This window comes from Camelus bactrianus, chromosome 20, assembly GCF_048773025.1.
Source record: "Camelus bactrianus isolate YW-2024 breed Bactrian camel chromosome 20, ASM4877302v1, whole genome shotgun sequence".
In the NCBI taxonomy this organism is placed as follows: Eukaryota; Metazoa; Chordata; class Mammalia; order Artiodactyla; family Camelidae; genus Camelus; species Camelus bactrianus.
Window position 1 is genome coordinate 32,267,392 of NC_133558.1, and position 15,162 is coordinate 32,282,553.

The 15,162-nt window shown below is 38.5% G+C and overlaps 1 long non-coding RNA gene across 2 annotated transcripts in view; it reads right to left on the reverse strand.

Annotated features, from left to right (window-relative positions):
• Window positions 1-15,162, reverse strand: part of LOC141574246 (uncharacterized) — a 335,328-nt gene that overhangs the window by 25,456 nt on the left and 294,710 nt on the right. Inside the window, exon 6 of one of the 2 annotated variants that reach the window (XR_012501159.1) lies at window positions 1,695-3,841. The exons of the other annotated variant lie outside the window; for it this stretch is intronic. This is a non-coding gene — a long non-coding RNA (uncharacterized LOC141574246). Of the gene's footprint in view, window positions 1-1,694; window positions 3,842-15,162 lie in introns of those variants that run through there. 2 annotated transcript variants of the gene reach the window in all.

A 15,162-nucleotide genomic window follows, 5' to 3' on the forward strand; every position in this document is an offset into this window, starting at 1 on the left:
TGGAAGCACCGAGGAACTGTCACTCCATGAAGAGCTGTCCAGGAGAAACTAGCCATGTCAGACTCTGAGTGAAATGTGGGCTTTACTTTGTTAAACTACTGTGTTGTGGGGATTGTTATCGTGGCCACTGTTAATAATATTGATGAGTATACCTCTAAGATATTAAAAAAAACATAATTAATAGAAGAAACAGTAAAGAACTCCAGTATCTGTAAATACTTCTTTTATATGTTAAAACTGTAGTAAACTGTTTTATTTGTTCATCTTTTATATTACTACTACTTTTAAGGAACACTTCTAAGTATCTTTTTCTATTTATTACAATGATTCAACAGACTTTGAAGATTTAATTTGCTTTAAAGAACAGTAATTATGATTCGCTTGGATACTCAAATTGATACAACTTGATCAATGGAAGCCCCTTTGAGGTTTTGTCCTTTGTGCTTCGTTGAGCAATACCATCAAACGTTCCCTCAACTACTCTTGCTATCTTGACAACAAAAGGAGTTACTGGTTTGTTGGTTTTTTCTTGGGCCCAGGATATGTAATCAGTCATTAGCTAAGGAACAGATTTCCTTCAATGGAGAAGGATCTGAGATGTCAGATTCTGAGCGGCTGGGATGTCTCAGGTTGTTTCTGGTGTGTAGGAGCTGAGTGGGGTAGCATCAGGATTTACAATTGTTGTTCCAATAATATAAAAACTACTTTTTCTAAGGCATACCTAAATGATTGTCATGCCTCATCCAAACTGTAATCCACCTCCTTTTCTTTTGTGAGTCCTATCTATTTCCTCCATAGTCACTTTGTAGTTGCCCTGTTGATAGACTGGTCTATTGTAATAGTCTGAGTAATCAAAGGATAGCTGTCTCATCACCTGCTAAGTCCCATGCCTCTCAGGAATCTCCTTCCAAGAGTCTGCAACCCTCTTACTTCAAAAAGTTTCTTCTAAAGAAGAAATAGATGATCAAAGACTTTCTGTGGTCACTATCCTGACCAAGGGAGTCCTGAAGAAAATGATTCAGCATGTGTAGGGAAATAGATTGATCTGGTATAAGTGAAAGCATTATTTTCTGAATCTAAAATTAAGACACACAGCCTGGCAAGCACATTTTTATATATTTGGAGATGTAAGCACATTAAAAAATCTTGCCAAGTGGTATACATTAATCACACTACATTATTTAATTAGAGAGCTAATTTTACTGGAAAGAATACACAAAGTAGAAATGCCTGGAAACCCTAACATTTCTGGATGTTTGTAGAACAAAGAAGAAAAAACGGGCAGGAAAAAATTCTAGTTTATTTAGCATTTTGGTAGTGAATTAAAAATAGGAGTAGATAATGAGACAAATCTAAAGTAATAAAGATAATAAATATTGAATACTTAATGGATTTTTACTTTATTAAGGGAAGAGGCATAGTATGAATGCTTAAAAGTACAACATGGAACCAAGAAGTGACTGTTTGGAGGGGGTTCAAATAGAACACAAAGATTTTCAAACATTTCAAAAATGATGAATATTCATTCCTGATAGTTTAATAATAAACTTATTTAAAATGATTAGAATTGTGCCTCCAGGGAGTAGAACACCTCTTTACTAAATTATGAGAAGTATCAAATGTCTAAGATTATGATAAAAAGGCAAGTGGTCATAATTATGTTCTTTTCTTTGGTTTTTGTTTTTTTATGGGATATATAGAGAATTTTTAGGCCTTCGTGCGGTTGAAATAGAACAAAAATGGCTCAAAAGCATAATCAATATGAAGCATTTTTATTTATTTATTTACTTTTTACGCTTGAAACTTTTATTTACTTACTTATTAACTTTTTAAATTGAAGTACATAGTTGGTTTACAATGCTGTGCTATAATCACTATGCTGTACACCAGCTTTAAAACGTCTGTCGGGCGCTGAGTGGGCGAGGAGATGAGGGACAGATAAAATGAAAAAGCCCCCAAATTGTATTTTAAACACTAAGCACAACTGTCACGGGTATAGTGTCTTCATGGTCAGAAGAAGCAACCCTCTCCTGGCCACTAGCCACGACACAGGTAAGGTCTAGACACCATGCTGGTCATTTCTTACCCACATTTCCTCACCCCTGAGTGATTTCCCATAAATTAAAAGTCTGATGGGAATTCTAATTCTTTACATTCAGATCCCAGAGGATTCTTTTCTAAAGAACGTTCATCTATAAAATCAATGAATAAACATGACCTAACAGATCTGGAGCAGAACTATACTTGATATTATAAGGGAGAACCATACATGCATACAAAAAATGCAAACATGTCAACAGTTAACTCAAATATAGTAGAAATTACTATAAGCAAATCTTACTCCCTTCATGGTGGTGACACGTCACATACCATTTTGCCCCTAGAATCATAGAGAAGTTCTTTCAGAAAATATAATGCTAAAATAGTCTTCAGTTTCATTACAATTGGAGGCCAAAGTTCTCAAAATGATTTACAAATTAATTAAACAAACCCTGGGAACAATAACAAAATAATACAAGCGGAGCCCATACAATACCATTTTACATAAACTAATTTATTCTCCTTAATAAAATTATTTAAACCATGGTTAAAATGTATACATGTCTTTCCAAAGTATAAATTGTTTACCTCTGGGAAGTAAATCTAGGTCAGATCACAACTTTCCACTCACTCCATCTGCTGTACAACTTCAGATTGTTATAAACATTCTGCCCTAAAGGGATTTTTTAACAACTGAGATTTTCAAAATCATTTTCTGTACACATTAGTTTTAAAAGTGATACTGTTAGAGAACATTGAAAATGCACACCAAACGAATCTTAAAAAAAAAAAAAAAAAACTAACATGGAAATAAAGTCAGTTGGTTTCCCACCACTGAATCAGGAACACAAAACTCCCATTAGAAAACTATTTCCCTTAAATTCTTAGGAGATCTATTTCTCTTCCAAAATGTACTGTTAAGATAGACAGATTCACCCTCGATGAGGACACAGCATTTTGCAAAATTGTTTTTAAGGTGATACTTGTCCCTTTTCTCTTTTCCTCCTGCAAGGCTCGTACGGGACCCCAGCTCCTAAGACCTCAGTATTTTTGCATCTCTTTCTGAATGTTCAGTCCGGGTCTCTCTGTCCCAGTTTAGTGCCAGATTTTACACACCCCCCAAATGCTACTCTTTCAGCTTACCCCTCTGCAGGCTGCTCTGAGGAGATATTAAAAACGCATTTCCTTGTGCTAATATGAATGTAGCACTTTATGGTTTTCCAAGTGCTTTCAGGAAGAGAGAAAAAGTAAAAGAGTGTTTTCTACAGGAGTGTATGCTGGGTCGTTAACCCTGGGTTTCCATCCTGTGTCCCTGCTTGTGATTTTCTGTTTCCAAAATGTTTTTATACCTACGATTTTTTTTCAGTGTACTTAGTTTCTAAGGGGCAGCAGAAGATGCCACCCAGAATGTGCTACTTGGCATGTGGATTACTTCAGGCTGAAGCCAGGGCCCAGCTGACCCGGGGAGAACTTTTTGCACCCCTCATTAACTGCCTAATAGAATTTAGATGGGGTTGGGGGGCTGTGCACCAGAAAGAGAGAGATTACCATACTGATAAGTAACTTTTATATTCAAAAGACTAACCTACGTGGCAAATGTCTGTTTACCAAACATCTGCTCTTCTCAGTGTCCTGTGGACTGACTTCCTTTTCTATTCCCCAGACCCCCAACACCTTCTCCTCTTAGCTCAGGATGGTGGGGAGACCCATATTTTTATGGGGCTCCCATCTGTATGAAATCTGTCGTTCTCCTGTTTTAATCTGTTTTCTGTCCATTTAATGATTAGATCAGCCAAAGAACCTGGAAGGGGAGAAGAGAAAAAAATTTAGCCATTACAATTTCTTCCTGGTGTTTCTATTATTTTTCTATTTAGAAATGTTCTCACCCAGGTTCTCATCTCAGCCTGCTGGAATTAGTGCTTTGATACTGTTTTACTGGCTTTCGCAATGGTTTTAAGCAAGTGAATACTGTGAATGAAGCAAGTTTAGACGTTTCTGTGAAAACCTTTCTCCCCCTGTGGAAATGATTTTCTTGATTCAATAGCAGAGTCTGTATGGGAAAACGGTGCTGAGTCCGGCTGAGTCTGACTGTCTGACTTGGGACCCGCTGACTAGCTGTACACCTCGGGAAAGCTACTTCCCCTGTGCATGCCTCGCTTTCCTCATCTTGAAAATGAAGTGAACAGTTTTGTTGCCAGTGGATCCAACCGGTGTTCCAGGTTCTTGTCCCGTCCCAGAAAGAATTCAGAGACAAGACTTAAGAGGTTAAAAAAGTAAAGTGAGGATTTATTAAAGGATGGATAGTACACTCTCAAGGCGAGAGCGGGCAGGCTCAGGTGAGCGGCTGCCCTGAGTTTCTTTGGCAAGTTAGTTACATAGGGTGTAAAAATGAATGGGTGGAATATTCATTAGGGAGGGAAGGGCTTGGGGTCATATTCCCTGATTATCATCCCAACTCCACCTTCCCAAAGGGAGGAGGGATTTTTGTCCTTATTTAGTCTGGATTGGAAGTGTCATGGCATCGGTGCATGATGGGTACTTCTAACCAGCAAGGCTAATTTTATTGAAATGAGGGCATAATGAGCAAAAGGTTACATTCAGACACTGGAAAATTCCTGCCTTTTCTGACCTTTCTTTGTTGGTCTCCAGGCCAAAAGGTATGGCCCCTTATCAGCCCAAAGATTCCTGCTTTTCTTTCTCAGCCCAGGGACCCCTGGTGCTTACATGATGTGTGTTTCCCTGCATTTGGCTTGTGCCCCTCCTTTCTGCTCAATTCCTGCCATTTGGTCTGTGTCCCCCTTTCTCTGCTCGTATCTAGCTATCTGCCTGCTCTAACAGTTTCTCTCATATGAAGTTATGGGGATTAAATGAATAAAGGGAAAAACTGTATTTTTTTCTACTCACAGCACTTCTGACACCAAATGCGTGGGTTTTCCACACCAAGCAATTTTCTAGATCTCTGTGGACACCAACTGGGTGTCCTACAATACAGTTAAATTCTAACACTGTCTACCTGGAGACAACACAGGCCCTACAGTTTAGGGGCTGAGGCCCATGAGACCGACTTTCCTCCCACCTTTAGACGCCAGTCTCAAGTCCCAGGTTCCCACCTCCCTGTCCAAGGGTTTGATAATTTGCTAGAAGGACTCAGAACTCAGGAAGACAGGTTACTTACTAGGTCACTGGTTTATTCCAAAAGCTACAACTCAGGAAGGGCCAGTGGAAGAGAGGCACAGGGCAAAGGATGGGGAAGGGGCACAGAGCTTTTATGCCCCCTCTGGGGTACCACCCTCTCAGCACCACCATGTGCTTCCCACCCCAGAATCTCCCAGAACCCTTTTAGTCAGGGTTTTTTTTTATGAAGGTTTCATCACTTGGGGGCGATCAATTATTAGCTCAGTCTCCAGCCCATTTTCCCTTCTGGAGGTTGGGGGAAAGGGCTGAGAGATTTAACTGTCGAATCACGTGGTCTGTTCCTCTGGCAACCAGCCACTTATTCCCTGGGGCTTTCCAAAAAAAAATCATTTAATCAACTCAGGTGTGGCTGAAAGGACCCATTATAAAGAACAAAAGATGCTCCTTCACCCTTCTCTCTCTGGAGCTGGTTTAGGAACTTGGGACAATAACCAAATATTATGACAAAAGGTATTTCTTTAGCTTTTACTACTTGGGAAATTATAGGTATTTTAGGAGCTGTGGCCAGAAGCTGAGATGAAGACCAAAATGTGTATTTTTAAAATTTTAACAGTGAACATTACTTTAAAAAGATTTAGAACGCTGGCAGATTGTATATGTTTAATAAACCTTAGTTACAACCACCGCCATCACCACGACCACCATCATCATCGTCATCTTGTGGAAAAAAAGACTTGCTTCAAAACAGAGCTCAGAGGACAGAGAAAAAAATACATATTCCATCACATTTCTTATTCATTTTGCAAGAGAACTTCTAAACCACTGAAGCCTGAACCTAATGAAAGAGTCGTTCTACGTGTTATGCAATCCTTTAGCCAGCATGTTGGTTACAAAATGTGTTTTAAAGTGTGTGTCATTGGCTCGGTCTGTAATCACACTGGGCAGTCTTTATTCTTCTTGTGACACAAACGTTTGCTATGTTTTTCTCCCAGAAAAGGGTATGTTCAAAAATATTTGATATTTGTATGATTTCTAATTTTTTTCTTCTAAATATTTACCTATTAGTAGAACCAGTGTTCTCTTTTTTGCGTCAATGGAAACAGTTCATTAATAGCGTCAGTATACCTCCCACGGTTGCCACTTTCCTTGATTTTTTTCCAACACGCCTCCTCTATCTCCACCAGTCTTCTGCTTTCGTTTTGCTTCCTTTTGCTACTCTAGTTCCCACTGCATCTTTTGACCCTCTGTCCTTTCTCTGTATGTTCTTTCCATTAGAGATTTCAATCACTCTATGGCTTCAATTAAAATCTCTTATTTTTATCATTTCTAAATACCCATCTGCAGCCATGACCTCTGTCTCTGCCAGACTCTAATTTTATCTCTAATTATCTACTTGAGTGATTTGCAGTCATCTTAGTATCAGCATCTTTAAACAGAAACTCATCATATTTCCCTACAAGCTCCCAGATTCTTTTATTGGTATGTTAATACTCTGAACCCTATAGATTCTAAACTGTGAAGGTGACGTGGTATGCCATCCAAGAGGAGGGCTCTCGGGTACACATGGCCTGCACCGTCCCCATCTTTGGTAGCTTTGTGACCTTCAGTGACCTAACTTCATAAGCCTTCGTAGCATCACTGGTAAAAAGGAATTTTCTATAAGAATTAAGTTAAGGTACTTATCTCAGTGTCTGGCAAAAGCAAGACCTCACTGAATTTAGCTGCCATTTTTAATGCTCTCCACACAGGGAACCTCTGCATCATAGTTAGACACAAATATCTTTGTGTCTTCCTCCAGTCATCTATCTCCTATGTCACGTTGACATTAATTCATCACACACATGTCAGTCGTGACCTCTCTTGGTCTGCCTTTGTCTTCCATGGCACCCTGCAGTTGCATCTTTAAGACACCACACAGGCAGGACATGCAGAATCAGGCCCACTTATGTTCCCGAAGGTGAGTGGACCAGGACGTTCATTCACAACCTCCCCACACCCTGAGCTTATAGTTCCCTACAAATGCCATCTCTTAAATCCCCGATCGCCTTTGCCATGGTTGTACTCTGAGCATGAACCTGTTTTCCCACTCTCAGGTGTCCCATCCCCTCCCCGTTTCTGCTACTCCAGCTGGCTGAGCAGTCCCAGAATTCTCTGTGTCCAGGCCAGCAGCCCATATGTCAGTATCAATACTCATAAATCTTGTTTTAGCCCAGACCAACGCAGTCTATCTTCAGTGTCTCCTTCACCCTCAATCTTCATTGATCTCTTAACAACTCTGGGTCCCTCGCTATATTCTTCACCTTTGAATTCAGTTCTGCTGCGTTTGTCATGGTTTACATTTTCCATCCTGTTTTCTGATTTCTCTGCTTTAGCTGGATTGATGTTTTCTCATTATTTTCTAACCCTATCTTGTTTGTTCCTTTCCTATACCCTTGATCAAATTGCTACCATGACCTGCAACATTTGCCTCCATCTCTTTACCTATTTCTATACTTTCGGACTCCAGTGTTGAGCTTAAGTCCCTCAGAAGACTTCATTCATCATTATTGCTCATGGGGCTCTACTCTGTCTCTAAATTTATTGCTTTATGTTTTCAGATATTTTATTATTTTTCCTTCAAGCACATGAGTTATGGATTATGACTGAACACTGGCTAAATTTATGCATGCATGTGAATTTGAGCAAACAGATATATGGAAATCAAAACAAGCAATTAGAGAAATGAGAAGTTCAGATATAAAAATGGACGTTAACTCAGAAGTATCTTCTTATTTGAAAGATTTTGGTATAATATTGATTAAATGCATTTTGAAAATTTTATGTGGGTGTGTGTGTATGTGTACCTATGTTTCATAATATAACAGGCACTTAACTAGCTGCCATGATGATAATAATAAAGATGGTAATAATGATGATGGTGGTGATGCAACGGAACAAAACTGTCAGGAGGGAAACGCATCACTTAATTTTCTGTGGTACCTGTACTGTTGAAGCAGATATATGATTAATACCCCACATTGAATATTATGGCTACGATTTAAAATATTTACTGGGTAAGTTATCAGGGCTTCTCCAGACCTTGCTTTAATGTTATAACTTAGAAAGTATCTAAACTAATATATTCAACTTCTGAAAAGCAGTCTTATTCTAAGACAATCTTCTTCTGACTCTGCTAATTTCACTGAAACGCAGTATTTACAGCAAGAAATATGTCTGCATGTCTGAGTGTTTGAAAATGATTAAGCTTTCAGGAGACTGTCAGGATCACATAATGTGCATTCAATCCTATGTTCCTTCCTCGAGATCGAGGGCTCATTTCTATATACTGATTCACTGACAGACCACGGAGGGATTTCTAGTGCCTCCTAAACAGTGCTGGTCCCCTACTGCAGGGTTTATGAACATTTTATATGTTGAGTGGACATTGTCCTCAAGGGAAGCTCTACCTTTGGTTTGAGGCCATGTGAGGGACATTCAGCCTATAGAGTTAGACAATGTTATTCGTGAGTTTCAAACGGAAATCCAAAGCTAGTTGGCTATTCAACACTTCAGCAGGGTTCAAAAAATGATCAACAGATAGAAATTTAGCATTTCACAATGGTCTTGCTAATAATTTCCACTAATGGCCACACATTTGTATTTCTTTTGAAATTGGTTTGTTATCTCCCTATCACTTTGGTTTGAAGTAGAGATTGATTTTTCTCAAATAATTCAAGACATTTATTTTTAATTCATTGTTACATGAAGTAGCTGCAGTTACAATTTATATGAGATGAATTGAATCTAACAGTTTTATTCACACTAAATCATTGCTCAGAATTGACCACCAGTGATTTTATATATATATATATGTGTGTGTGTGTGTATGTATATGTATATGTATATGTAAAGTTGAACCAAATGAAATAAATTTATCTTAAGTTGAACCAAAGGAAAACAACAACAGACCTGATTCAAATGAGTAATTCAACTCTTTGGATTTGGGATGGAAAGATCTAAACCAAATCAGACGAGCAGATAAGAAAGGAAGACTGAGATGTGAATAAATAGCTGTAATTCATCACGTGGCCAGTTCCTATCCTGTCATGGCTTTGACAGTAGCTCTCCAGCTGCTAGATAGCTCTTCTGTATTGTAGCCTTAGACTCATATCCTTAAAGCTGGATAAATGATTTTTTTTCTGCTTATTCTAGTATGTGTGAGTTTTAACACTGTTAAAAAGTCCAGTTGAATGGGCTGATATCTAACTTACGTTTCTTGACTTAGTTGGTGTTTCAACAGCTTAAAAAATTAAGCCAACTTATTTCCTGTTAAATTGTATAAGAGCTGTGTGTCTGTAGTGGTGTTCACCTGCAGGTGGGCTGTAGCTCTGCTAGGTTCATCTGGGACTGCTTCCACATGTCTTCTGATTTCTATACCAAATGGGAGAGAAAGCCACTATTTAGGACATGTTTTCCCCATGGTGTGGAACAGAAGCAGGAGATCCTGAGTCAGTCCACATAACTGCAGGGAAAGCGTCATCCTGGGTCACCTCCATCGACTTTCCACTGGTCAAAGCCTGTCACATGGTTGCAGCCAAAGTCAACGACGTGGGCCTGATGGATGCTTCTCTGACTGGCTGCAACTAGGGATGTATACTCAGTTCTATTACAGGGGGATGAACAGTTGGCAGTAATCATCTGTCTCTTTCTATTCTAACTTCCCCTTCATCACACTTGCCCCACATTAGGTTTGGGGCAGCTCTTGGCAGTTTCGCATCTAACGAAAGGGAAGGAGAGTTTGGGGTACATTTAGTTTGAGTTTAGTAGAGTACGCAATTCGTGTTCATTTCTGTGACTAGTTGAGATATTTTCCAGGTGCAGGAGTAGCTTCCAGGAATACTCCGGTTACCTGTACTAACCTACCTGGCACTATGACATGAAAGTACCAGGAAAGGGGCTTACAGTACAGGGGATCAGGGGAGCAGAGCAAGAAAGTTCTAGGAAAGGGGGTGAGTACAGCAAAATACATAAGAAAAAAAGGGTTTTACGGTATGTCTGACATAGAATTTTTATGACATCTGTGGGATTTGTCAGCCTTCAAAAATTCATAATTTATAGATTTGTGATCTCATTATAAGTATAAATTCTGTACCTAATTTTATATTGTAATTTTATATTCTTTTACTTAATGAGTGCCTACAGAATTGAATAAGCTTCAGCCCTAAAACTTGCATCCATCCCTAGTAGAGACAACTAACAGACCCAAAGAATATATTACTGAATTTCTTTAGAAGAAAAGTGAATGTGAAAATCTGTTTTAGTTACCTCGGTGATTAATAACATATCCTCCATTCCATTGTCAATTGGCTTTTATCCAAAGGGTGAGTTTTCTGAAGTAAATTATTAAAGCCAATCTAGATATAACATGGTGTGGTTAAGGAAGGCAGGCAGACCTTCAGTTGAATCTGGATTTTAGTTATTAATTCTTGACCCTGTGCATATTGCCCAACCTTTTGAAGCTTCAGTTGCTTCATTTGTAAAAATGTACGTAATGGTACTTACTCCAAAGTGTAATAGAAAAGTTTTAGAAGGACCACGCATTTAAAACTTAATGCAACACGACCTCGAGGCACTGCTCACTAGGTGGAAATAATAGTGAACTGGAAAGCATAAGACTCTCTCAAAGAGGTTTCCAGTAAAAATATTAAAATGGTGATGTGGCTACCCATCTTTGTCTTCCTCAAGGCTCTGAAATTGGACATTTTTGCTCTCTGCTTTTGGTTTCTCCTTATTAAGATGGGAAGATGCTTTTGGCTGCAGGTCCCACACATGCTCGGGAAAGATACTGGGAGAATGAGGAGCAAAAGCAAGCATTTTGCACCAGCAGGAACCAACCGTCAGGGAGTGCGCCAAGCAAGCCGGCCCCAGAGCCAAGATCCCTCCCTTGCTGCTTCTGCTCTCATGAAGTCATCACCGGGCAGTGAACACTGGCAGTGGGAGAGGCTATCCTGAGATCTGGCCTGTGTCTGACTATCTTCTTGGCACGCTGTAGTGCAAAACACTCCTATTAGTACACTGCATTCATCATGGTTTCTGAGCACAGCCAAGGGAAGGAGCCAGGAGGAAATCCCCTGTTGAGGAAACATTGTGGGATACAGGGGAACAGGTGAGCAGAGCAAGAAATGGGGCCATTGGTTGACCCCCCAAAGAAGGAGAGCTTGCAGAAAATTCTTTATTGACTTTGGCCTCTCCTAAGGAGAAAGAAAAAAAATTTAATGAGAATTCCCATCAGAGTAAGAGCACAAAATGAGAAGAATTACATCGATGCATGTCACAAAAACTCTCCAGCTAACAAGGGAAAAAAAATATAATTCCTAAAATCTTAGCATTTTTATAAACCTTGGAGCTCTTGGTGAAAATTCACTTCCCGAGTTGATCTGAGGTTAGAAATTGTGCCAGCTTCTCCCATGGTATTTTCTCTAAGATGTGATTTTGTTGTATGGAGGGCAAGCGTCTTGGGACTGCTGAGTTAAACAAAGGCTACTGGGTTCCCTTTACTGATGTAAATGCCTTTTAAAAAATGCTGATGTGGAATAAACATAGCACACAGCTCTTTACACTGATCTGACCACTTACTTCCTCCAGCATGCTTCAAAAAAAAAGAAAAGGAATTTTACGGGACTTCAGTAGTACAGACTCCATTTAAGAGAAACGCGATCTATTCCAGTAGTGGATCCTGGACAATTTGAGATGAGAAAAGAGTTCTAAGTTTCTATAAACTAGCCTTACTCTTTCTTCCATAATATTCTGGAGCTCCAATGAGTTATGTACCAATTAATATCACCCTCAGTATAACTCATCTCTGTGTCTTGGAATCACTTCAACCAAATGATTCGGGTTTTCTGTTATTTCCCTATTTTAGTTCACGTTTGTACATAAATGTTCTTTGGGTCCAAAAGCATTGTCTGAACACTTATTACGCCACTGAGATATTTGTGCGGTGTGTTACATTTGAAATCCACATGAGCTACACCCCAGCATTCATGCCATGCAGAAGTGCCTTCATCTTCAGTTCCTACTGGCTTCCTGAGATGCTTTCACCAATAAAATGTGAAAGAAATGATGCAGCTCAGGTCCAGCCCAGGACATTAAGAAGGTCCAGTAGTTCTTGCTTAACTTTAGAAACCTAGCTTGTAGAACCAGGCAACGTGCTGTATAAAAATCTATCGAAACTCTCCTAATGGACAGAGAATGTGTGGACAGTCCTTGATGGATGAAAAAACAGTTGGAGTGGGAGAGACCATGTGCAAAAGAAAATGCATATTCTCAGTTACATATGTGCATAGGCAGGTATATCCATAACTACACAGAATATGTATATAAAATATGCATATAAAATCAACTGCATAGAAATGTATGTAAATATTTGTATATATGCGTATACATATATGTCAACTCTATAGAATATGTACATAGATTTTATATATACATAAATATACATAAATGTTATGTATATATATTTAGGTATAGTTGTATATACAACTAAATATATAATGCAAATATATTCAACTACATAGGATATACACACACACATAGGACTCTCATATATGTTTCTGGATTTATATCAAGAAATGTATGCAATTTATCAATTTTAATCTTCACATAATCCTGCAAAATAGGCCTTACACTCCCCGAATTATAGAAGCAGATGTTGAAATTCAAAGTGTTCATGTACCTTACTCAGACCATAAAGGATTTAAGTCAGCGCTATATAATTCAAGTGCCCATGTTGTCGTTATTCCAAGCTGCCTCTCTTTTTAGTCAGAATGATTGGAAAAATTGTCTTAATTGATGTTAATCAGCACAAATTGCAAGTGGCAGCAAATCTGTAAATCCCTGTGTGTGGTGCTTACCGCACTGCTCATGAGCTGTGGCCAAACAGCCCATCAAAACCATCCTGCTCTTTTGGACTTTGCACACCATGATGAGTCAAAACGCATTCAAACCCTATAGGGCAAGGCTGGTTCGAGACCAGCTTGTCACGTAGATCAGCACTTCTCAGACATCAATGCTCCTATGAATTTGGGATCTTGATAAGTACGGATTAGAATTCAGTAAGCCTTGTATAAGGCCTGTGGGTTTGTATTTCTAACAAGTCTTCAGATGATCCTGGTCGTGGACCACACTTTTGAGTATCGAGGATCCAGGTAAGGTGGTTCTTATTGTTAAAGTCCCCTACTATCATTGTGCTGCTTTCAGTTTCTCCCTTCAAGTCCATTCATATTTGCTTTATACATCTTGGTGCTCCTCTGTGGGGTGCATGTGCATTTATAAATGTTACATCTTCTTGCTGGATTGACCCCTTTATCATTATGTAATACCTTTCTTTATTTCTTGTTACAGTTCTTTTTTTTTAAAGTCAGTTTTGTCTGATATGAGTATGGCTACTCTAGCCTTCTTTTCATTTCCATTTTCATGGAATATATTTTCCATTCTTTCACTTTAAGTCGACGTCATTTTCTGATTTGAGTCTCTTACAGGCTGCAGATAGATTTAGTCTTTAAAAAAAATCCGTTCAGCCATTCTGTGTCTTTTGATTGGAAAATTTAGTTCATTTACATTTAAAGTAATTATTGATAGGCATGTGCTTCCACATCCCCCTTGTTTTTAGTAAAACTGATCATGACCGGGAAATGCTAGACTGCTATAGCATGATTTCTAAACTGAGGCTATGCCTTCATGTCATGATCTTTTCTCTGATGAGGAAAAAGTGTTAATAAGGAGGGAACATATTATATCCAAAGTTTTTGTGATGAATGGACACATCATAAACTTTCTACCTTGTTTCTATAAATTGAAAAATCTTCCCCTGATTCACATCAAGCACATATTCCAAGTAGTTCTGGGTTCTGATCCTTCTCAGAGGAAAGGAACCAAAGGGCTTAAGTATAAAGTAAAATTATAAGATGAATATTCTCAATAGAATTTATGGCCAAAGTTATTTCTATTGGCTTGAGTAGGTACATTTCCATACAGAATGAGAACTTACAGAATTGACTCAATAATTAACAACGTATCAGGCAGAGAAAAGCATTAGTTCTTTAGAAAACAGATTTCACCAATGATAATGCTAGTCATCTTGATCCAGAAACTAGAAGCAGAGATTTGCTAGAAATTAATTTCAGCCATCGAAGATGGAATTATAAACAATATGACTAGATTAGTTTTGAGCAATGACCTGTTTCACTATTTTAAATACATCCGTGCTATAGAAAGCAATTGGAGAGTTTTGCTCCTGTGGGCTGAAGTATTAGGGCTTTCTGTGTGTGCTTTTATGATTATCAGAATGAAATATGATAGCGCCATTTTTAGCTTGCTATTATCTCTGATGGATGTCATCCTAACACAATTGCTTGTACAGTATATGTCAGAAGTAAGTCACACTTGTCACACAGCTATTTCACTAGGTCAATCTGGCTCTCTTGGCTATATTCTGAATGCGAGTCTCAAAACGCTTTAAAAATAGAAAGTGGAGAACTAAAACAGATTTTTAAAAACTTTGATTAAAAAAAAGATACAGGGAGACCCTATTACTCTTAGTGTCATTTAGCTCTGACTATAGCAAAAGTAATCATCCATACTTACTTCTGCATAATTGAAGGATCAGAAAGGGTTTTTTGTTTCACTTTTTGGGTTTTGTTGTCATTTTGTTCCTTCCTCCCTCTTTCATTCCTAATCCAGGGGAGCCTTGCTCTGCCTAGCTTTAACTCTTTATTAAGGAATGAATACAGTAGAAATTGTCCAAAATCGGTTTTGGAAATTTTCAATAAAAATACATGTTTAAGAACTTAAATATTAATTTGAGTTTGCAGAACAACTAGTTTTCAGTGATGTTTCTGGCTTTCTCCTATTCTTTTCTTCCCCGTTCTGAAATTACTAGGACAGACATAAAAAGCATATACGGTTTTTGTATCTCCACAGAACCTTAACCCAGAGCCTCAATCACAG